General features: G+C 35.2%; 1 protein-coding gene across 5 annotated transcripts in view; it reads right to left on the reverse strand.

Annotated features, from left to right (window-relative positions):
• Nucleotides 1–24,889, reverse strand: part of CADM2 (cell adhesion molecule 2) — a 997,699-nt gene that overhangs the window by 218,260 nt on the left and 754,550 nt on the right. The window lies entirely within an intron of this gene.

Consider the following 24,889-nt stretch of genomic DNA (forward strand, 5'->3'; position numbering starts at 1 on the left):
ACTTAAATAGCAACATGATTATCATTAATTTCTCTTGGCCTTGAATTAATTATATGGTGCTGAAACTGGTCATCTTTGAAGATAAGGCGCTGAGATGAGTTTGGATGAACTGGACTCTCTAAAGCAGCAGAGGAAACACATTAAATACTTCTCTGGTAGCTTTTATAATATTGAATAAAGTCTATAAAATATGGATACTAGAACTTTAAATTCAATTTCTGATAAAATTAATTTTTAAAAAAATCCTATTTCGCTAGGGTTTCTTGTACGTGTAGCTGTTTTTAGAAATACAAAATGTGTGAGAGAAAATACTGTAAGTAGTTTTAAAAAAATGTTCATCTTGTAGAATATCCATCAAAATCTTAAAGTGATTACTCTAACCTGGGAAATTGAGATAATTTTCTTCTTTGTTCCTTTCTGTAGTTTTTATGATTTTAATACACATTTCTTTTCTTTTTTAAAAAATATATCTTTATTGATTTCAGAGAAAGGAAGGGAGAGGGAGAGAGAGATAGAAACATCAATGATGAGTCATTGATGGGCTGCAGCCCACAACCCGGGTATGTGCCCTGACCGGAATCGAACCCTGATCGCCTGGATCCTAGGTTGACACTCAACCTCTGAGCCACGCCCGGCTGGGCCACATTTCTTTTATAATTAACAAAAAAATGTTTAAAATGACCCTTGTCAGTTTGGATATCATTAGAAATTAAGTTTTCTATCTTCCTAAGTATAGTTATTTATTAAAGTAATTCATGTAATAACTTTACTTAATAACAGCACTTCCAATAGTTAAAACAAAATTCATGCACATGGAAACATAATACATAAATTTCACTTCAGCAAGACAATCTGAAGATGAGCTCTGTCAAGTCTGGTAACAACTATCAACATGGGTAAAAAATTACTTTTCAGAGCCAGGTTAAAAGACTCTTATGTGAGCAAGGTAGTTCATTAAGTCAAGAAAAATTTACATATGCAAGAACATTATGATGACTTAATCACACCCATGAAATATATTTCCTTTTTTCTTTAGTTTTGTAACGATTCTGTCATTACTACAAGCACCACTTGAGGTTATGCTGGAGATACCGGCATAAAGAATCTTATTACCAAGAAGCCTGTTGATTGGCACCGTAAGAGACAGAAGAGCCTGAAGGGGAAATTTTCTTTCCAGACCTAAATGACACAAGCACAGAGGTTCATGACCACTTTATATAATTAAGCCCATCAAGTAAAAAAATCTGATATCGGTAGCTTTGTCTCCTCAGTGCCAATCTCTTAGAGTCACTATGGCAACTCCCCAGGATATCTCCCTCTAATCTTTAGGGTGGAGTTTTTAAACTGAGGTTAGGAGATGTCTTGAATAAATTCTTTGATAGTTGACTCTAAGTCAACAGGAGCCAGAGTGGGATGTGTTTTGCCTTTAGCTCAGAGGTGACCTCTAGCAGGGAAACATGGAGAACTATCAATCTTGTGAAGCGAGGTGAGGCAAAAAACTGTATCAGAGAAAACATGAGCTAAAACAGAAAGAAGAAATAATTACCACAGATACAGGATTAGCAGCTCATAAATACGAAGCTCAGAATAATTTTAAGATACTTTCCTTGGGTTCCCAGGTAGTGGCGTAATGCATAAATAAAGAAACCTGGGGAAGGAGGGGATTCTTTAAGTAATAAAAAGCACACAACTGATAAAATATATACATAGTTCATCCCAGATAACAATTTGACTATCAACTAGTACATAAATAATACTGTCTGCTTCTTTGAAGAAATGGGGGGGGGGGGAGCAGTGATGCTTGCAACCATTTCATCTGCTACATTTGCAAGACTCCCCATAAGAAAATATTATCCTTCCCGTTTCACAGTTAAGTAAACTGACACTGGAAGGTGAAGTGATTTTTCCATGGTGAAACAAAGTCAATGAACCATTCAGAGTTTGTTCTGAAAGTTCAACATTTTATTCTTATTTATTTATTCATTCACAAAGGCTTCTGATCCATAGTAACTTTATCACTCTTTGTTTAAAAGTGAATCAGACAACAATTAAAAAAAATGAGTAAACTCTTTAACAATAACACTTTCGATCGCATACCTCGCTGAACTATGTCCTCATAAATTTCAGTTATAACACTAAAATCAAATAAGAAGAGACGATGTCAATATTAACTGCCCTTAAGTATCCTATCCTATTCAGAACTTACTTTTGGTAATTATTTTGGTCTTTCCTTACTGGCCAATAGAAGAAAGCAAGCGATGTTCCTTAGGTCTTCCACACCCAAGGTATTCTATATACGCCAGTGCACCTATACTTTGTCCTTCGGGGCAGGAGGTTAGGACAGCTTTCCTCCACCTTCTCCCTTTGTGGTTTCTGACTTCAAAGTATTACACCTTCATTCCCCCGGGACCTGCAGCCTAAAATCCCTGTGGTCAAATAATTTATTTTTTCTCAATAGAGAGCAAACTCACATGGAGAATCTACTAATCCTAAACACCCTTAGGATATGTGATTTCCAAAACCAATTCAAAAGCCAGTGTTGTAGGCAGTCAAACAAACTTCTCAAAGATTGAAATTGCCTTTTACTTCTGGTTATAACCTGAAGAAAGCATCACGTTAGTTGCTGCTTTTTGCTTTTAACTCCTTGTGCCTCACATCTTTCCAAAAAAATTACTAATCTATCCAGTTAGCAAAATTAGTATGTTGCCAAATTAAGGATTTATCCTCAATGCCTTCGTCAAGATATTTTGAGGGATCTACTACATGCCTTGCCTTGTATGAATCAACATATGAAAGAGGCATAGAGGGAGAAAAATTAGCTAAGGAATCTGCAAAATAATCAGAATTTTTAGGAGAGAGTGGGATGGCAAGGGAGGAAGCAGTCTAGGTGCGGTGCTGTTTACCATCTACCAGGATTTCTAAAATGCATTGGTCGTATCATTGAGCCTTTATTTTAAAATGATCTTTCCTCTGGCTAAGCTCACCACCACCCCAGGTTTCAGAGGAGTCTTTCTTATCAAACAAATTCATGATGATATTTAAAGGAAACACAACTTCCACTTTAGAATTGTAGAAGTTGGCTATTTTTCCAGGCGACCTACGTCCATCATTTTCCTCCTCCTCTCTCTGTGTTTATTTCCTTTTGTTATTTGCATAAATATCAGTCTCCCTTACTTGTTTCTAAGCTAATTAAGGGTCAGGTAACAAGGGCATCTTATGAGTTACATTGCCTAACATCCTTTCTTGTAAATCAGAATTCTCAAGGGGCACTCACTGTCCAATGTGAAAGCATCTTCTGGTCAAGAACCGTGGCTGGTATTTGCGCAGAAACCTGTGATAGTAGAATGATCAGAGGACTTCAAGTCTGCTGCACTTGTTCATGGCCAAGATGAAAGAGCAAAAGGGGAGACTAATTCTTAGAACAAACATACCTAACACCATTGTCAGCTCCCAGAGCAGGACACAAAAAGGACAGGCTGTGCCAAATCTATGCTCCAAGGGGAAACACATAGAAGACAATGACTTCCCTTGAATATTAAGTATAATAAGCTCTACCTAAGCCCTCTTAACAAGATATATTTCTGTGACTAAAATTATTTTATCTCCTCTTCATGGTATAATTTCCTTTTCATCAACATTAATTTTAATAGGACCTGTGGCTGAAAGAATGTGGTTCTATGGAAAGTAATCTCACAGGGTGATCTATTCATAAGTTCCTAGCTGGGAGGTCACGGTGGGTAGTCATGCTTCAGGCCTATAACTTCTTTAGTAAAGATGTTGAGCCATCCCTGTCCATTGTTCCTGTGCATGTAGGTTAACACACCTTTGAAATACCAGAAGTAATACTCCTCAACAAGGCATTAACTCTCAAGAGAGTTAAGTATCCTGTAATCCAATCCCCACCTTGCTTTCTCCACCTCATGTAATCTTTCTTAGTTTCCCCTTAATTAAAAATGCATAAAAGCAGCTGCAAAATGGACCATTTCATACATTGCTCCCTGTCCTATGTCCTCAGTTTGCCTCAAATAAACTCTCATAAAAGGCCTCTACAGGTCTGGATGTTTTTTACATCAACATACCCTTCCTATGTCATGTCATCCCTCAACCATCGCTAACCCAGCAGTAAACCCATGAAAAACACAGCTAACCTTAACTGAGCATTCACAACATGCTAAGTACATCTCTTCTGTTCTAAGTACTGTTCTAAGTAAGTCTCTTTTAGCAAGGGTTTCACTTTCATGCCAACAATGTCCTCCTCTTTACCCTGAAGAGGAGGGAACAGATGCAAGAAGACCTTAAATAATGTGCCTGCAGCCACAGAGCTGAAATGTGCAGAGGCAGGTTTTGAACTCTTGCACCCTGTCTTCAGATCTCATTGTTTAACCACAGAGCTGCCTTGAAAGTAAAGTGAAAATTCTGACTGAATAATTGTTATAAATGAAGCAGTTCGTTTGGAGTCAAACATTTCAAAGATGCAATTAGACCTTTTGCATCTATTTTTAGTAAGTAAAAGAAACATCTTCACCTTAAGTAAAAGCAGTGATGTGCTACAGCGGGCTCATATCAGCAGTCTTCTCCCTTCATGCTCAGTGAGATATGGTGGTAGCTTGAAATTGACCACAGTGGGATTATTTTCAGGACCGAAACTGGCAAACAACTCAGGCCAACTTTTTTTTTTTCTTTTCTGTTTTTCCTCCCCCCACAGAGCCAGTTGTTAAACATTTACAGCGCAGCACTGAGGGAGCCACCTTTGATGCCTCTTGATGGAGCCCTTGCATGCATTTTTAGTACAAATAAGGTTTTGTTTTGTTTCTGAAAACCAATTAATCTTTCAAATGCAGGTTAGTTCTGGTTTGGAAGTTCTTTCTCTTCATATTTTGAGTCTCTTCTTTAATCATTTCTTTTACTTTTCTTCAAATCACTTTCCAATAGTCTTCTTTCCTTTCCCACCACTGTTCTGCCAATAAAAAAAATCTTTCAGATAAGATCTCTTTTTATCTACACTGTAGATAGGGATCCTGAACTCGTTTTTCTTAGGCTGCCACTAACCAGTGTCAGTGCTTTAAAACCGTTTCAGGTAGTTTTGGTAGTCATATGAAAATGATTTGCTAATTTATTGCTGTGGAAGACAATTCAGTGAAGAACAATTAGTCAATATTCTGAAACGATAGCTTTCCAACCTGCCTTTAAGTAGCAGACGGAGCAGCTGCTATTACTCCTTCAATGTTTCCATCCGTCATATACCTAAGAAAAGAATGGCCCAAACCATTCCTTGTCTGGATTAGGAATTACCAAATTCAAAATCAAGTGAACTGTCTTGCCTTCTGTTGACCTCAGTTAGTTAAGAGTTGTTCTCCCCCACGTTTCACACATGCCCTCACTCTCTGACCACCAAGAACCTAGCCCACTGTCACACAGAGAAGCAAATTCTAAATTACAGTCACCTCAACCTTGGTGACAGGCTGTGATGTGCCGTAAGCATAAAGGAGCAAGAAGCAAAGCAGTGATGAGAGATCTCTGAAGCCAGCCGTACTGCTGAAAGAGAGGAGACAGGCGAAGGTGCATGTTTGAACACTGATCTCAAAGCATGGTTCTGCTTCCAAAAACGGCGTCATTCAAGCCTTGCTATCTCCTGAATGGATGCTGAGTAAAGGCAATACTTTTCTCCATCCCGCTTCCTGTGCTAAAGATTAAATTTGGACCACGACAATGGATCAGTGCACACTGTGCATGAGTGCTTACTGAGAGCAATAATCACCTGAGATATATCTAGACAGACAGGCGGAGGTTGAGCCTTTGCGCATCTGAGAGGGAGTGTGTTACAGTCAGTGATTTTTCAGGGTAAATGATCACATTTTGCGGGCTATTTAACAGGAACTGAGGACCCTCATTATTTTTCTTCCTGAAAATGAGCAAAACTTTCTCAAAGGAAGAACCAGATTTAAAAACGGTGAAGGGGAACAAATAAAAACAAGATGTGAAGAGAATTTAAGGTACCGTTTTTCAATAAGAAAGTGTAAATTTCCCGTGGGATAAATAATGCCATGTATTTTGACCCTTCCTTTTGGAATATATTTATCTATTGAGAACTGTCAACACAGTCTACAAGATAATTTAATTCAACAGAGTTACTGGCACCTGAATCAAATGGCACACATAATGTTTTGGTTTGTTTTAAAACTTTTTTATGTCCTCTCAAGAACCCCATTTTAAATGCAAAATACTGGCCTCATATTAAGGTTCTCATATTTCACTTAGGCAGAGCACAGAGGCCAAATAGATCAGCATATACAAAATAAATTAAAGGTTCTTAAATACCAACCTCAATAAGAAATGACAGAAATAGGTAACTCATTTTTAAATAAAATACAAAGGTAGCCTACTATTCTTTAGGATTTTTCCCTCAACTATTCTCAGCTTTGTCTCTCTCTCTCTCTCTCCTGTTTCATCAACGAGTTTGGGGTATTTATACAAAGAGCCTGCATCTTAGAAAGTTCAAGATCATTCTTGTTGCTTAAATTAGAGTCTAAAAGTATATCTAAATGCATGCACAGCATGCTATTACTTCCACTAAATTACTGAAGGCGTTCTAAACAAATACCCTTCTAATGTGAAAGTTGTGGCTCAGTGGTCGTGGGGACTTGGATACATACTGAAGCCTATTGGATTGAAAAGCACAACTGTCATTAATGCAAGCTGATAATTCTTAAGAGCAGTGTGATGAATGCTCTATCACGTGAGAAAGGAAATCGGGAAAAATTGAGCATGATAACCAAGTTCCAAATGTTCCCACTGTTGGAATGTCCCTCTGTTCTTCGGAATACTTAGACTTCTCTAGTCATTTCTCTCATTATTTCATTCTAGCTTTTAGCTTTGTCTGAAAAACTAAGCATTCTGTTTTCCTGGGCTACCACATATCATTTCTTTTTCTCTGATTCTATTTCATTCTTCCCGGAGTCCGCCTGCCTTACAGAGCACAGCACCTGGTATCCCCCTTCTGCGCTGCCCCTCTGCCCGGCCACCGGGAGCATGGCCACGGGGTGGGCTCCTTGCCAGTTTCCATAGAGACAGGAAGCACTTTAGAGACCCGTGTTCCACTGCAGCTGCCAGACCAAGGCAAGAAAGAAACAAAGCTGGCGGGTGCTGGGTCTTGCAAGGCCAGGAAAGGTTGGAAGGGCCTTCTCCTCCTCATATCAGGCTGTAAGAGTGCCAAATCGACAGCTTCAGCAATTACAATGCTGTAGCCCAGATCCTGGTGTTCACTACGGCCGCTGTGAGCAGCCCATTCTGCTCCCAACTCTTGGAGCAGAAACTCTTGTGGACCCAAAGGTTGGCCCCAGTCCTTTGTTGGCCTCTGATCCATGACAAAAGGCTCCTTCAGATTAACAGTGGCTCCCACAGCTCCTGACCCAGAGAATCATAATTCTCCTGTAGAAATTTCACCTTTCTCTTCTCCAGAATGTGAGAATAGATTTTCCTGGACACTCATAGCAGACAGGGGACCTATGGGGTACTATTGCATTGTTCCAATTGACCTACACAACGATGGTGACTAGGTGACCCAGTTAGCTACATTATATTAAGATTAGTTATCGTTTGCTCTATGATAGAATTTATAATTAAAGTTAATTCTTGATTATCAGTATCAGGGCTGGCCCTGGAGAAATTTGTAATGTAGGCGAAATCAGTGCCTTCCCTTCCATTTTAAAAATGCTTTTGTGTCAATGTATAGCTTGGCCTTTTGTATTATAAATAGTCCCAGCACAGTTATTCTTTCTACATATAGTAGGTTTCTCATATTTCTTCTATTAATTTTATATTATTCAGCCATATCACAAACTTTGTTTTCCTTTAATTACAAAATTCTAAGCTTCAGAGAATATTTATAAAATCCTGGGAAACATTGTTTTATGGCTGCTTTGTGTTCTTGCTTAGTGGTTGTATTGTTTTCACATGTGTTAAAACATTATCTAATTTAAAAAAAGGTATCCCCAACATCTTTTAAACCTGTATCTGTACAAAATCAGTTCTTTCCATTCTTAGCTTGTTTTTCTGCTTTTCACCCTCTGCCAAAATTCATAATAAACAAAAAGTTGTTTACACTATAGACTTAGTGAACTAGATTAAATATATCTAGTTTTACAGCCCAAGTAGATTTTTATGATCAAAATATTAAAACATATATATATATTTTATTATTTTATCTAGTTTAATTCATTCTCTAACATGTCTTGAGTTTTCTCAAAAGTTAAAAAAAGAATAATTTATTGAATGAGGACATACAATTTTCAAGAAAAAAATGAACTTCAATTTTTCATATTTATATTCACAAGGTTCCTTTTCTTTCCATACAAATAGATTTTTCAAGTATTGTAATATAGGAGAATAAAAAGCAAAGGAAATACTTTAAAAGTAAAAAAAGGAAACTGTATGTCTTGTAAGGCAATATACAAGAATAAGCAGATTTTTAAAATATTTCTATAACCTCAAAACAGGCCCCATTGCAATTATCATGTGTGCATGAAAGGATTTCATCTTTCTGGAACACTGTTTTCAGGGTGAACGAGCAAGACCTGGAACTGACGACTGTACTTGCTCACTGATGAACAGTTGAGAGGCAGCCTTCCAGAGAAAAGAAATTTATGACCACAATCACAGTCTGGTTCACAGTGAAGCTCAATCACGTAACTAAATTCCAAATTGAGATGTCAACCTGGAGGAAATATTCTGGAAAGGAACACACAGATGGTAGGGCTCTTCTGCAGGCAGGGTGAGGAATATAGTGCAGAGGGTGGAATAATCAGCCTTCTGGGGGGAAACGGACTGCGTGGCACAGAACTGTTTAAAATGGAAGTCCCTGGGCAAAACTTCAATCTGAGACTACAAAGGGGAAAAATGATATAAATATTTTTGTTTCATCAAGTTGGTTTGGAAGGTTGGCATATTTAAAGAAAGCAAAAAAAATAATATTTAATTGTAATACATTTAAAAATATTGAATAACGTCAAGGAAAATTTAAATTCCTAATAACATTTCTAGGAGCAAATTAAATGAAACACTTGTAAGAAAATAAAGCAAGTATCTTTAAATCCTAATTACAAATATATAATTATTTTAAATATACAAAATATAACTAGTAAAATAAGGTAAAGATAGTGAGGAAAGTTTAAATTGAAAGATACTAGGACTTCAATGGAGTTTTCATGCTGGTTTTCTGTAATTCCAAATTTAAAATATATATATATATATACATATATATGTATATATATGTATATATATACATACCAACTCAAAATAATTGCTGCCTAACATATAGTTGCTAATGATTTTACTTTAATGTCGTAAATATATCTTGGTAATATTTTTCTTTTGGATTATGCCACATATGGGCATTCTCTGAAAGCATAAAATTATACTATTATCCAAGTTGCCTATACATTCCTATTCTTTTCATGTATTATTCTTTGCAGGAAATTTAAATAATTATATTGGTGCATTGAATAGATATATTAATATAAAATAGCAGCAAATGTGTTGGTTTGGATTATAACTGTTTGGGTTATGGGATATGATAGGTTTTTAGATGACCATGAAACAAGACACATGTAGGAAAAAATATGATATCAAATATGTATAAAATATCACTTCAAACATATAATAATGTACAATCAGTTTATATTAGGCAGATGAACTATATATAATCATGCAATGTTAATGCTTTCTGAAGCTTATCTTTTACATTTATAGTGGATTTTGCCTATAAAATATGCTCCCATGACATTAATTTACTTGGCAAATAGACGTTTTGTGCCCAGATTGTGCTTCACATGATATGTACTGGGAATACAACCATGAACAAGCTAGAAATAATGCAAAGTTCTATCTTTAGAACTTACAGCCTAAATATAGGCAGTGAAACAATAAAACACAATCATAAAGCAGCGATTTTCAACTGGTGTTCCGTGGCACACTGCTGTGTTATGAGAATTTTTAAATCATGTAATACCTGACTATTTGGTCAGGGGCACTGACCTTTATTTCTTCAGATTGTCAAAAAAAATAAAAATAAAAATGATAACAGCCAACACAACAATAGCCGTCTGGTGTGACTGAATCAAAATTATACTTATTTTTTTGGTCAATTTAGCATACACACACAAAAAAGGTGTGCTACAGAATTTTAGTAATTAGTTTACGTGTGCCATGAGATGAAAAAGGTTGAAAATCGCTGACATAAAGAAAAGACATGACTTAGAAGGTGCTGGCATTTCAACTGAAACCTAAATGGGGAGAAAGAACCAGCCACTTAAAAACTGCCAGAGGACAAGAATGCTAGAGGGAAGGGGCCAGGATTCCAAAACAGTAAACTAGTTGGTGTCAAAGTCCTGGGGAAGAAGAAAATAGGTTGGCTATTAAAAAAAAAAAAGAAAGAAGAAGAAGAAAAGAAAAGAAAAGGAAAACAATACAAACAAGCAAACAATGAACCTGGATTAGAAGAAATAGATAGGATGGCCCGGGATGAAGGAGCAAAGGAAATTAAGACACATTACGCAGAACTTACTTATGTCACAATGAGCAACTTACATTTATTCTACATGCAATGGCAAACCATTGAGGGATGTGACAAAACTCAATAAACGTTTTTAGAAGACACTTTTTTTCTGTTGATTAATCATTATCCCCAAACCAAAGATTTTTAATTTCAGAGATGAATCACTATAAAAATTGTGTTTACAATCAAGAAACTTGTTGAGAAAATAACAAAGAATCAACTAAATCATGGGCTCTTTATAAATGTAACTAATCTCTTGGTATTTGTTTTACACTCTAAATAACCTTCTAGTAAATGAAATCCATCTTTTACTGACTTGAGCTTGTACTAATACAGAACTGGGACCCATATTTCCCTATACCTCCCAGTCCTTGATAGGCAGTGTACCCCTTACTTGCACTTTAAAACGCTATTGCCTAAGGAAGTTCCCTGTTATTAACGGAGGGCTTCATTTTACTGCTTATTTTTAAAACTGCAGTAGTTATCTGAGAAAAAGGAAAGTATTGCTATAAATATTGTGTTTGAAACAGTTTTCTTTTGCACAGATCTATTTCCCTGAGTGGGATGACAATACGAAGCTTTTAAATAAATAATGAATTCACAAAAGACTACAAAAGTGAGGTCACAAAACAGTTGAGCTTTCCTGTTAAAGAGGATATTTATAAACTTTATAAAGTGATTCCTCTTTTGACTAAGATCATATAAATAAAGAGTTTTCTCTTCCAATAACAGAATTTTTATGCCCAAGGTCACCACTGGTATATAACCTGAGACATGTTCAAAGTCCTTGATAGCAGAGAAAGAAACATCTATCACGTTCCATTCTCTAACAAGCGTAAGTGGGCGTAGGTGGCACAAACTTCTGAAAACATGAGCATTGTGTTCAAAATGATATCATAACCTTAATTATTTAAGTGTGGATCAATATGTAGCAACTGATGAATTAACTTGGAATATTCCCAAAGGAACAAGCTCTTGCAAAACAATATGTAATAACACAGTGGTTAATAGGATGTGTTTTTCACTGTTTGATCATTTCTGAACACACAAAGATTTCATTAATGTTGATTTCACCCATCTTGTCCATGTTTACATGCTTTGATGTTCAAGTCCTTTGTAGTGCCACATTAGATCTAGGGGAACATTGCCCTATGAGAGCAAGTGGAAACTGCTCTGGGAAAATATTAAAATGAGACTTGATACTTTGTATAGATCTGTACAGATAAGTCAGCTCAAAGAATTATACTTCTGATAAGGCAGAGAAGAAATTAATAGAATATTCTTATATTTTTTGGGGGGGGGGGTACTTCATTTATAATATGTTGATTAGAAAATTAAAATGAAGTGTTTTTAATGAAAAATTTTAAAATTAAACTTCAATAAAATAAATTGAGGTGGAATGAAAGAAACACACCACATCTGAATTCTTAAATTTGAAGAATGCTTGTTCTAGAGAGATGATTGCAAAATGATAAATATACACAGCAAAACCAATTATCTCTTCACTATAACATTGGGAAGAAAGGGTAACAGCTGATACTAGGTGTTTTCTCTAGTCTCAGAAAACCCAAAAAATTTAACTCTTGGTTGAATCATCTTTGCCATTTAAGAAATCATACGTGTATACTGGATCCCAAATAGATGAGGACTGGAAAGGTTGCTATGTACTAGACTAAGCACCTGCATTTCATTGTTGAAAGAACATACTGAATGATAAATTATCAGTTTTGATTAGCTATAGATAGGTCAGGGAATGGGAACTGATGACATAATCCTGAAAAGGCTGTGTGACGGGCAAGGCCAAAAAGCTGAATGGGTTCCAGAGCTGGCGGCTTCTGATGGACTCTTTCTAATCTTGGGTCAGGAGTGACTGCACATTGAGAAGCCTTTCAGAAGGTCACGAAGCCTCTGCTAGTTGTTGATATTCTTGCTGTTTCACTTGTCTTTTGACTTTTGTGTAAACTTGTATTTGGATAGAAAGCCTTTTGTTTCTCATGGGTATCCTGAGTATATGAAACCAAGAATTGTGTTACTGCTCTAACAAAGTGAGCACTGCAAATGTAATATCAGATTTTAAAAAATAACATTTCTGCATAGTTTATCTGCTGAAGTAAAGGCTCTTCCAATAAAATCTCAAAACTGTTCCTATTTGTCTTGTTTCCTTTCCATATCAGATTAGAATGAAATAGATTATATTTCATGAATTCTATATACAATTTGGGCAATAACAGATGTTCATTTCAAAATCATAGTCTTACAGGCTTTGATAGATCTGAAACCAAAGGTGTGTGCTATGATAGATAGATGATAGATTTAGGCATATAGATATCTTTCTCTCTTTATACATCTTATGTATAAATAAGATACATATATTACACTGATATATATTATTAATAAAAGCTGATATTTTATTGCTCAAATTTAGATATCTATTGAGTTTTGTGTTAATCAAAAAATTTAATAAACTTTGGAAGATACAGACTTTTCAAATTTAGGGCACTGACTAGGTTGAGCCACACTCTCAGAGGACAATTGCAAAAAATCTCCAAGGGTTCAGGGTATTGGCAGCAATATGGAAATAAGTACACACTTTTGAATACAACTGCTTTGAAGGGACAAATATCTGTGTTTGTATGTAAAAATCAATAATTATATTTAGCAGCAATTTATTAAGTTCACATTTGAGACTGTAATTCCAAATCTCACTGTTGAAATCATTGACCAGCTAATCCTAAAATTACCTACAAAGATGACCTTATGAAAAAAAATTGGTACATATTTTTCTGACAAACTTTTTCTCACTGAGAACGATATTAATCAACTCTTCAAGTTTAAGGGTCAAATGTCTCTAAGCAAAGTTCTAAATGGATGGAATCCATCATTACTCAAAATGATCTCATTAATCATAAAATAATCCAGTAAACTCTGCTGTTTGTTGGAAATTGAATTTCATAGTACTAAACTTAAACTCATAATTTATAATACTATGATAGTTACTTTAAAAATATATAATGCTTATTTAATAAGGACATTTTGACATGTAATGTGCTTCCTTATTTTTTCTTGGTTAAGCTCGTATAGCCGCAGGGCACAGGAAATATTGACTCATATGGCAGGGTTCATAAGCATCAATTCTCCCTGCTGACTTGAGCCAGCAATCTGCTCGAGAATCCAGCAGATGTTTCTGCTATCTGGGCCAATGGAAACCTTATGGACCTTTTTCCCTTCATCTCCTCCCAGGAGCAAATGTTAACACAGCAGAAATTGGGACTTAAGCCAAATAGGAAGCAGAAGCGTTGGTGAGAAAGTTGGGTTCACTCTTATTCACAAATAGTGGTCATCAGTGGTTTGAATTAACTATTAAGCCATTTTTAATGGCTTATTTTTGTTCATTTCCTACATCAAATGAACCAAACCCATATAAATCTTCTATTCTTAGATAACAGCATTTATCCTAAACATATAAATCTAATCCTTGATATGTTAGTTGTTTTAAGGTACGAACCAAAAAAAAAAATCTGAATAGAGTAGAAAATTATTTATTTATAATTGTTATTTTTCTTATTCGAATGGAAAACCCATTCCAATGGAAATCACCAACTTGCAGTTCCCTAGGCTTAATTGCATTTTGTTGATGTCATGTTAAAAAGTAGCAATGACAGGCCAAATTTTGATCAAAATCTCTAAGAAAAAAATAGAGGATTAAGCTAAGTACTCTTTATTGAATTATTTTTTTTTCTTTTTTATTAACTTTATTGGGGTGACATTAGTTAATAAAATTATATAGGTTTCAGGTGTACAATTCTATAAGACATCATCTGTATATTGTATTGTGTGTTCACCACCTCAAGTCATTCAATTGAATTTTAAGCGTACTCAGTGAAGAATGGAATGTGGTTAAGTGATGTAACTGTTCCTCATCTCTCCACCCTCAATTACACTGAGCCCGTGGAGTGCCCATCAGTTTTGTAAGATTTAGATTTTATCACCTATATTCCAGTATTCCATATTTTAAAATTCTACGTTGCTTCTACACAACTTTTCTCCTTTAACCAACACACATATTTAAAGGGAGAGAGTTTTTAAAAGAGGTGGACCATGTTTCCAAGACTCTGGTACTATATATGTCCCCCCTTTATTATAGCACTTGTCCCCTATTCGTTATAGCACAAGATACACAAGGTGGGCAAAAGTAGGGGTACAGTCATGTGAAACAGTTTATTCTTGTATTATTATTTATTCTTGAGTTATATATATTTTCCATATGAACAATTGTAAATCTACTTTTGCCTATCCCTATATTTTCTGCTGACAAAGAGATTAATAGCAAAATAATGTTTGCTAAATTTTATTTACTTTAACATTATTTATTGAACACCTACTATGAATAAGGCACAGTAAATGCAAATGAAAAAAGAATAGCAAAGTGTATAAGCAGACTACGTAGTATAATCATTAATAGGAGTTGTTTCAGTTAGATCAGTATTAACAATGCTCTGTAATACATTCAATCAACTCCAAAAGCTACACTGAGTGACTGCTCGACAGAAGCCTTGTTTTAATTTGTTTCCATGATTACTTTAGAAAGGGCATGTCGTTTTGAGTGAAGTAGCAAAGCATAAGTAGCTAAAAATGTTGGCAGGGTTTTAAAATGCAGCCTGTTCATTGCACTTATGATAGTTGTGATTAGAAAAGACACTCATATAAATTTCTAATGCCAAACATTTAACATTTTCCCCCTTGAATTCTAATTGTAAGAAACTTAAGCTTAAGTTCCTTCAAGGATTTTGCAGGTATTACTTAGCTTTTGTGAATGGGAATAGGAATCCTGGTCCAGAGAGCAGGTAAACACGGCCACTGGACAGAGGCACTATACAGATTTAATTTCCTACAAAAGTATTCTTCGCAAACTGTGCAAACAGTCTTCGGTTAAACAAGGAATCAAGATGATAGAGATTTTACATCTCAGTGAAACAACCAGAGACACAATCCTGTTTTTCATAGGGGGAAAAAAACCCCAAAACAACTCAACAAATAGACTATCTTTTCATTCTCTATATTATCTTTTATTATTTTTTAATATGCTTTCATTGATTTCAGAGAGAGGAAGGAAGAGGGAGAGACAGAGACAGAAACATCAATGATGAGAGTCATCGATCGTCTGCCTCTTGCAGGCCCCTCACTGAGGATTGAGCCGGCAACTCGGGCATGTGCCCTGATGGGGAATAGGACCGTGATCTCCGGTCCATGGGTGGTCACTCAACCACTGAGCCATGCTGGCTGGGCTTTATATTATCTATTAGATAGAAGAATAGAAAAGTCTTTGAGAAGGCTCAGAATTAATTAGATAACAAATAAAATAAAAGAATTAACAGGCTCATACCTGCACCATGTAAGGTGATCAGAAATACTGTGTGTTACAGAAAAGGCAGTGGAATATACTGCCTCAGGGGGAAGAGGTATTACATCCATAATCCAAAATGAACAAATCATTCTACTTCTAATTATCAACTTAATAATTCTGGCATATATCAAGTAATCACATGTATGTATTAAGTTCATAAAGTATTCAATTATTTCAGTATTAAAATAATTCGAGGTTTAAAAATAGCAGCAAGACTTAAAGACCAATTAGATGAAGGGTCAAACGGAAAGCAAACCACTGAGAATGACCCAGGGTCTCCAGAAAGATTATAGAATAGATGGCAGTGCTACTAATTAAGATCTAGATACAAACGGGAAAGTAGTATGTTTTTTATTCTTTTCTCTGTAGCAAACCACCACAAACGTAGTGACATATCATTTCTGTAGTTCGCATTTCTGTGAAGTGCAATTTGTACGAGGCTCTACTGGATAATTCCTCTGATTTTGGCTGTGCTCCCTAACGTATCTATGGTCATTTGCCAGTCACCTGCTCTTGGGGGCTCTGCTTCTGGGGATAGGCTGGCTGTCAGCTGGAGTGACAGTTGGTGACTGGGCTTGATTTTATGGCTTTTGGGTCCCAAGAGTACAGCCCAACAAGCAGGCACTTGCCAAGTCTTTTCTCGCTTTAAGTTTGCTATTGTTCTATTGGCCAAAACTAGTCATAAGGTGAAGCCCTGAGTCAACGCAGGAAACAATTATTCAAGGGAAAAGATACAGGGCAACATGAACATTTTTTGTTCCTGTTATTGAACAGATATTGGTTGGGATATTAAAGTAGTTGTTTATTAGAGAGAGAACGGTGCCATCCCAAAGCAAGAAAAAAATATTAAGAATGAAAGATATTTTCACACCTCAAATATTTCAGGAAAACCAAGTTTAGGACAGGTCAAAAACACGGCAATGGGGCGTGGCCACCAATATGCTTTAGGGGCTTTGCTATGAAGAGATTTAATCGGAAAACAACAAAACAGAAAAAGAAAGCAGAATGCAATGTTTTAGGAGAGATAGGTGATCAGATGAAGAGAGGAAGTGTATCTAAGTTTTCAAGAAACTTGACAATATGGAGATTTAACAAAGGCTAGTGGAGAGTATAGATTTTGAGGGAGATTTTTACTGTTTTGTTGCTTACTTCATGTAGCAGTAGCAATCATGCTATAAAAACTTTGTACCTCAGTTGACTTCTGTCTGTTTTATGAACAATTATTTTACAAATGTTTTCTCCGATCTACCAGGCAGACTGAAAAGAGTGGGAGTAACCAGCACCCAGGTTTTCCTACTTCAGGAAAGGCACACCAACGCAGGGGGCCTGTTCTTAGTAGCTTTACTGTTATATGTCCAGTCAGCACAGTCTCCTTCCAATGAAGGTGTTGGACTGATGGTTACACTCTTATTTTTCCTAATGGCAGTATTAGCCAAACTTAAATAAAAATAAAAATAAAAATACAAAGGATAGCCCTGGCTGGTGTGGCTCGGTTGGGGCATCTTTAGTACACCAGAAGGTGGCAGGTTCGATTCCTGGCGAGGGCACACACCCAGATTTCGGGTTCAATCCCCCGTCGTGGAGCATGGAGGAGGAAACTGATCGATGTCTCTCTCTCACATCGATGTTTCTCTCTCCCTCCCTTCCTTGATCTGAGATCAATAAACAAACAACAACAAAGTATAATGAGGTTAAATAAGAGTACATGTCACCTTACATTGAAGATTTCTCTTAAATAATCTTTGTCATTATTTTGAAGTTATTATATTTTTCTTAAGTACTGCGGAAGCCCAAGAAATATGTCTTTTTGTTCTTTATAGTATGTTGATGAAATGCTATTGGCCCACTTGATATTAGTTTTCACCAGTCTAATCATTGTTAATTGTTGTACTATTTCCTTTGTTCTTAAAATAAATAAGTTTAAAAAAATCCAACAGAAAATATAAGGAAATAAACAGTTCTCATTGACTAATAATCCTAAAAGATGTACAACTTCTATTTAATTTTCCTTATACATATGGTAGGAACATGTGATCATCTGTATGCAAATACAAGATGTGCATATTAAAATGAAGTCAAGTACAAACACCGACGAGCTCATATACTTTGATTTTAAAGTTTGCTTCACAAAAATTTCTGCATGGTCCAGACTGGCTTCTAAGGCTGCTCTGAACTGGGACACGTTAAAAGCCATTTATTCTATAAGTTGGTCTGCCTATAAGTTAGACAACTTGAAATAAAGTTCTTACTGAACATTGACTTAACAGGATTGCATTGAATAATGTAAATTGTGAGAAAATACTTAATAAATTGAATTTTCTTTAAATCAGGCATATTTGAATGAGAAAGGTAAGAAGGTAAAAAGAATAGCAAATGAATATGGGAAAAGGTGAGAGAAGAGCCAACCATAAAATTTTGAGTTAAAAATATGGCAAATATGCTTCGTGCAACTGGATATATTGAAATGTCATAAAAAAATGTATTTATGAAAATGATAATGCTGAAACACAAAATGAAATATTTGCATAAATAGATGAAAGTAAGAAAAATAAATATATGCATATTTATGTACATTTTGGAAATATAATAAGCAATGAATTTCAGATGGTTTAAAAGGAAACATGAATAAACAACGTGTAACTTGTTTTATACTAGAGGAACAAATAAACAGGAATGAGTTAAATTGTGATTCAAAGACCATACCAAATAAAGTCATATTATTTAGAAGAACTTTCAGGCATATAAGAGATATATTGTTTTTTTAAAATACTTACCATATAACTGAACATATATGGTATTCATATTTCTCTTTCAACGTGGAAATCTTTGTTTTTTTTATTTTTTTTAAAACATATCTTTATTGATTTCAGAGAGAGGAAGGGAGAGGGAGAGAGAGAGACAGAAACATCAATGATGAGTCATTGATTGGCTGCAGCCACAACCAGGGCATGTGCCCTGACCCGGAATCGAACCCTGATTGCCTGGATCCTATGTCGAGGCTCAACCGCTGAGCCATGCCCAGCCAGGCTCAATGTGGAAATCTTTGGTTAAATAGATACAATCAACACAACTGGGAAGTCAAAACAATTACTATTGAGTGTCGATCTATGTAAGATATTAGAAATATTTTTTTAAAAAATTCCTTACCACTTTTGTTTAAATATCACATTTCTCTAATACACAAAAATGTAGTCCCTTACAATTAAAGAGTAGAAATAATCTCAAGGTATATATTATTGTTATCAACAATATAAATGAAGATAAATAATATGTCTAAAAATAAATAGTAAAGAACTGCAAGATGGGAATTTTAAACTAGATCGTATATTAAATAAGATTTTTATTCAACTACCCACTCAAAAATAATTTATTCAATGTCCACTGTTTGACAAACATTATGACAGGCATACAGTTTTAAAATATTTAAAATGAGCCCTAGTTGGTGTGGCTCAGTTGCTTGGAGTGTCCTCCCTTACTCCAAAAGGTGGTGGGTTCAATTCCTGGTCAGGGCACATGCCCAGGTTGCAGTTTCGATCCCTGGTCAGGGCCTGTATGGGAGGCAACTGATAAATGTTTCTTTCTCACATCAATGCCTCTCTCTCTTTTTCTCTCTCTCATTAAACACATAATGAAAGTGATGATTTGAGTTCAGTAGTGTATAGGAATTTGAGACATTCAATTACAGGTATTTATTTATTTTAATTATTTATTTATTTATATATCTTTATTGATTTCAGAGAGAGGAAGGGAGAGGGAGAGAGAGAGACAGAAACATCAATGATGAGAGAGTCATTGATCGAGCCCACAACCCAGGCATGTGCCCTGACTGGGAATCGAACCCCAATCCCCTGGATCCTAGGTCGACGCTCAACCTCTGAGCCATGCCTGGCCGAGCTCAATTACAGGTATTTAATAAAATAGCTTCCTCTCTCTCCTCTCTCTCATATTGTGAAGATTTGAAATTTATTTTCAATTCTTAAATTAAGTGGTTACCAAGTCTCTTTTATCATAAAAAAGTTAAAAGTATATTTTTCTATCAAAGCATTTACTTTTTCTCAATATAGGAAGATTATTCTAAATCTAAAATGTTTGATTTTTCCCCTATTTTTAATTTTTATTAAATTTTAATGAATTAAATTAAAACATTAATTACAACTTAAATTTACTGAAATAACAATAAAGGCATAATTATTACTTTACTATGAAAAGTTTCTGTGTATTTTCATTATACCCAAAAAGGAATTCATAGACTTTTTTTTATTAATTGCTGAAATATAAGCAACTGGCTTGTATATTGATATGTGCATTAAAGTAATTTTCTAGATCAGCGAATTCATGTTAGAAATGGTTGCTTATACTAAAATTACATTTCTTCTTTTGCTCTAAAAATCCTTTAATAAAAATCTTCTACTTTTTAAATTACTGAATTATTTTAAAGATAATTTAGCACCTAATAACATGCAGACGTGAATGGATTTATCTGAACAGCATCTGTGTGTTGGAGCATGGTTTTCTCATAAATGAGAGCATAATTGGTTTTGCATGTCAGTGAATAAGTTTATTGCATCAGGTTGTATGTAACTGAGATAATGGAAGATCAACCTCTAGTAATCTCGTTACGCACAAAATCACCTAGTGTAGCACCAAACCTCTTTTACAGAGCTGAATTTGAAGGAAGTAAAAATATCTAAGAGAAAAAGAATAGAAGTCAGCAGAGACGAAAGAAGCAGTTCATAAAATTCTGAATGAACGTGATTATCTTAAGGCATTCTGAATGGATTTTACTTTTAGGTTTGTAAAACTACAAAATAGTCCTCACAATCTGCTGAATGCTATGCAAATTTCCTGAACTATATCTTTCAGACCTGAGCCAGGTACCAATGTATTATTAATTCCCGCATTAATAGAACAAATGATAACAGTAGTAATGTCATTATACTATTATATGGCAAAAAGCTTTCAAAATATAGTAATTTTAATTGTTTGGCCGATATGCCAATGTATTCCTTTTTAAGATTTGAAAAAATCATAAAACTTATAAAATATTTCTGATGAATGAGCACTTTAAAGGTTTGAGTCTTAGTATTTGACACTGAAGTTCCTTATTGCTCTACAGAGATGCCTCCTTAAGTACATGTCTACTAACATTCTATTTATTTCTTAATTTCAGTTTGTTTATGTTTAAATTAATTTAACCACCCATGCAGAAAATTGGATAGGAACTTCTTAAATCATTTCTGAGTATTATGCAGATTTATCAAACCGAGCCTGGTATTACATATAAACTGTACAACTCTGCTACTTTTCCAGTGCTTTCCTATTCTTCCCAATCCTAAGAATAATTACCGATGTTATCCAAAGTAACTGTCCACTTGATGTTATGTTTGACTTAAATCAAATTATCTAGTAGGATGGCAGACATCAAATATTTCAAGAAAATAAAAATTAAAAGTGAAACCTTAAAGAAAATCTCTCAACTTTTCTAATTCTAGAGCTTTTCTGAATATAAAAACAAGTAGTAATCTATCTGGTTGCAAAAGACTGATAAAAATGTTTCATGAGAATAATATTTTTGCAACTGATGATAATAAAGAATGGGCATTAAATAAAATATACCATGGGATTGTTTTTGAAAAGGAAACCACTTTCTGAATATCTTTACATTAAAATGCATCTTCATGCATGTTGTTTTGCAAATGGTGACTGAACTACCAGATATGAATGTTTCATAAAATCTTCTTCTTTAAACTGCTAAAATTTTCTGTTATTAATGACTTTCTTTTTTTATGACAAGAAATTCTACTGTGAATAATACTAAGTAAAATGTTTTAAGGCTATTCACATTAAATGTAAAACATTCATACGTACAACAAATCAAATGAATAGTGTTTTCTCTTGTCCATCTAAACTAGGAGACTGTGTTTTTGTTTGTTGGTAGACAAGGTCTATCATATTTGTTATTAGGCTCATTTTTGATAAATTTTCAGATAGAGACATAAAATCCGTATTCTTTGGAGAATATAAAAGGATGTAGAGGAAACAGTTGTGTGACACTGAAAACAAACATAGGCAAATAATCTAATGGAAGTGCAGAAGCTATGTACCAGGGACAATCAAAGCCAAGTTCCACAAATATAAGATAGCTCTCTAAGCAAGAATCAGCAGCCTCAAAAACTAACTTTATGCTTTTCTGGCTAGAAATAACATGTTCCCTTTCAAAGGGAGATATCCAGCCTCTTTTAAGTTAATAATTTACTTATTACTTTAATTATACCATCTCATTGAAGTTTAGCCATTTTTATTCATTCAACACACATTTATACACATCATTTTAGAACTTAACATGAACAATGCATCATTCTTAACATGAGGTATCAGATGGTCAAGACTGAAATAGACCTTAGCCCTCACACAACGTACAGTATGGGAAAAATCAAGGACATTAAACCAGTAAGCAGGAACCTCCAGTCTTTCTCTGAAAGATATCCTATGTAATTGATCAAATCTCAGATATAAATGTGCTTCAACCATTTAATAGAAAAGTGATCATTAAGTAAATTCTAAGTAAGTGATTAACAAATGTGCTTTTTTGAAGTTGTCCGACTTAGGGCATATCATGAGAAGGCAGGGCTCTTTGGAAAAGACAGTAACTCTGGGGATAATAGGAGGCAGCAGGAAAACAAGCAAGACCAAAAAATAAGGCAAACTGACTCCACAAAAGAATTCATAGGCAGGAGTCTACCGGAGTTGAGCAGGGATTTTGAGGACAGACATTATAAACATCATTCATTCATAGTCACCAGGAGTCAGACCGACCCAACGGCATGGAACACACATATTTGTTAAGTCAAGTTAGAACTACCGATATGTTGAATATTGAAAAAAGTAAAATACTTTTTAGGTGACCATGTCTCTCATCTGAAAATATGTATTTGGAAATATAGGTGTTCTGTGGCAAGGTTAAGTGGACTAAAAGTAGCATTTAGTATCAAGTTTCTTTTCTTTTTTTAAGTTTCATCATCTTTATTGTTGAAAATATTACAGATGTCCTCTTTTTACTCACAGTGATCCCCTCCACCCCACATCTACCCCACCCCCATACCAATGTCTGTATCCATGGGTTATGCTTATAAACATATAAGTTCTTTGATTAATCTCTCCCACCCACTCTCCCCTCCCAGTCTTCCCTCTGAGATCCCTCAGTTTGTTCCATGTTTCTATGTTTCTGGATCCATTTTGTTCATCAGTTTATTTTGTTTATTATATTCCACATATAAGTGAGATTATGTGGTATTTGTCTTTCTCTGACTCGCTGATTTCACTCAGCATAATACTTTCTAGTTCCCTCCATGCTGTCCCAAAGGATAAGAGATCCTTATTTTTTACAGCTGCATAGTATTCCATGGTGTGAATGTCCCAGTTTTTTTACCCACTCATCTGCTGATGGGCACTTGGGCTGTTTCTAGATCTTAGCTACTGTATATTGTGCTGCTATGAACGTAGGGTGCATAAGTTCTTTCTGATTGGTGTTATGGGTTTCTTAGGATATATTCCTAGAAGTGGGATCACTGGGTCAAATGGCAGGTCAATTTTTAATTTTTTGAGGAAAGCCCACACTGCTTTCCATTGTGGCTGCACTAGCCTGCATTCTCACCTAGCACACTGCTGTGCTAGGGTTCCCCTTTTCTCCACACCCTTGTCAGCACTTGCTGTTTGTTGATTTGTTGATAGAGCCATTCTGAGAGGTGTGAGGTGATACCTCATTGTGGTTTTAATTTGCATCTCTGATGATTAGAGACCGTTGAGTACTTTTTCATATGTCTCTTAGCCATCTGTATGTCCTCTTTGGAGAAGTGCCTGTTTAGGTCCTTTGCCCATTTTTAATTGGATTATTTGTCTTCCTTTTGTTAAGTTGTGTAAGTTCCTTATATATTTTGGATATTAACCCTTTATCAGATGTGTCATTGGCAAATATGTTCTCCCATACAGTGGGCTCCCTTTTCATTTTGTTGATGGTTTCTTTTGCTGTGCAGAAGCTTTTATTTTGATGTAGTCCCATTTGTTTATTTTCTCCTTAGTTTCTCTTGCCCTAGGAGATGTATCAGCAACCATATTGCTAGGAGAGATGTCTGAGATTTTGCTCCCTATGTTTTCCTCTAGTACTTTTATGGTTTCATGTCTTACATTTAGGTCTTTTATCCAATTTGAGTTTACTTTTGTGTATGGTGTAAGTTGATGGTCTAGTTTCATTTTTTTGCACATAACTGTCCAATTTTCCCAACACCATTTATTGAAGAGACTGTCTTTACTCCATTGTATACTCTTGCCTCCTTTGTCAAACATTAATTGACCATAATGGCATGGGTAAATTTCTGGGTTCTCTGTTCTGTTTCACTGATCTGTATGTCTGTTCTTGTGCCAGTATCAGGCTGTTTTGATTACAGTGGCTTTGTAGTATAACTTGATATGTGGTATTGTGATCCCTCCAACTTTGTTCTTACGCAGAGACAGTTAGCTATTCATGGAAATATTTTTCCTCCCCTTCTTGTCCTTTTGGCAATATTGCATACCACATTTATTTTCAAATTAATTGTGACTGTGTGGTTAACTCACAAAGAATTCTGAGCAAAAGGGAATGTTTATTTTGTAGGCTTGACCCGCTAAAATGTCCCACAGAACTCTGCTATATTCTCCCCTTCTGGCTGACTAGGATTGCAATGTAGAAGCTTTTTTTTTTTTTTTTTTTAAACAAAGCCCTTGTTAGCTTGTTTCCCTCAATTATTTTTTATTTCTTTCTTTTTTTTTTTTTTTTTGAGGAAAAAACCCACACCTCAGATCGGTAACACTCATCTCAATAAGGTCACAAGAAAAAAAAGTACCTTGAATATGTTTAAACCATATTCATACAACCTAGGGGTCTATTTGTTATAGCA

The sequence above is a fragment of the Miniopterus schreibersii genome, assembly GCF_964146895.1.
Source record: "Miniopterus schreibersii genome assembly, chromosome: 5".
Lineage (NCBI taxonomy): Eukaryota > Metazoa > Chordata > Mammalia > Chiroptera > Miniopteridae > Miniopterus > Miniopterus schreibersii.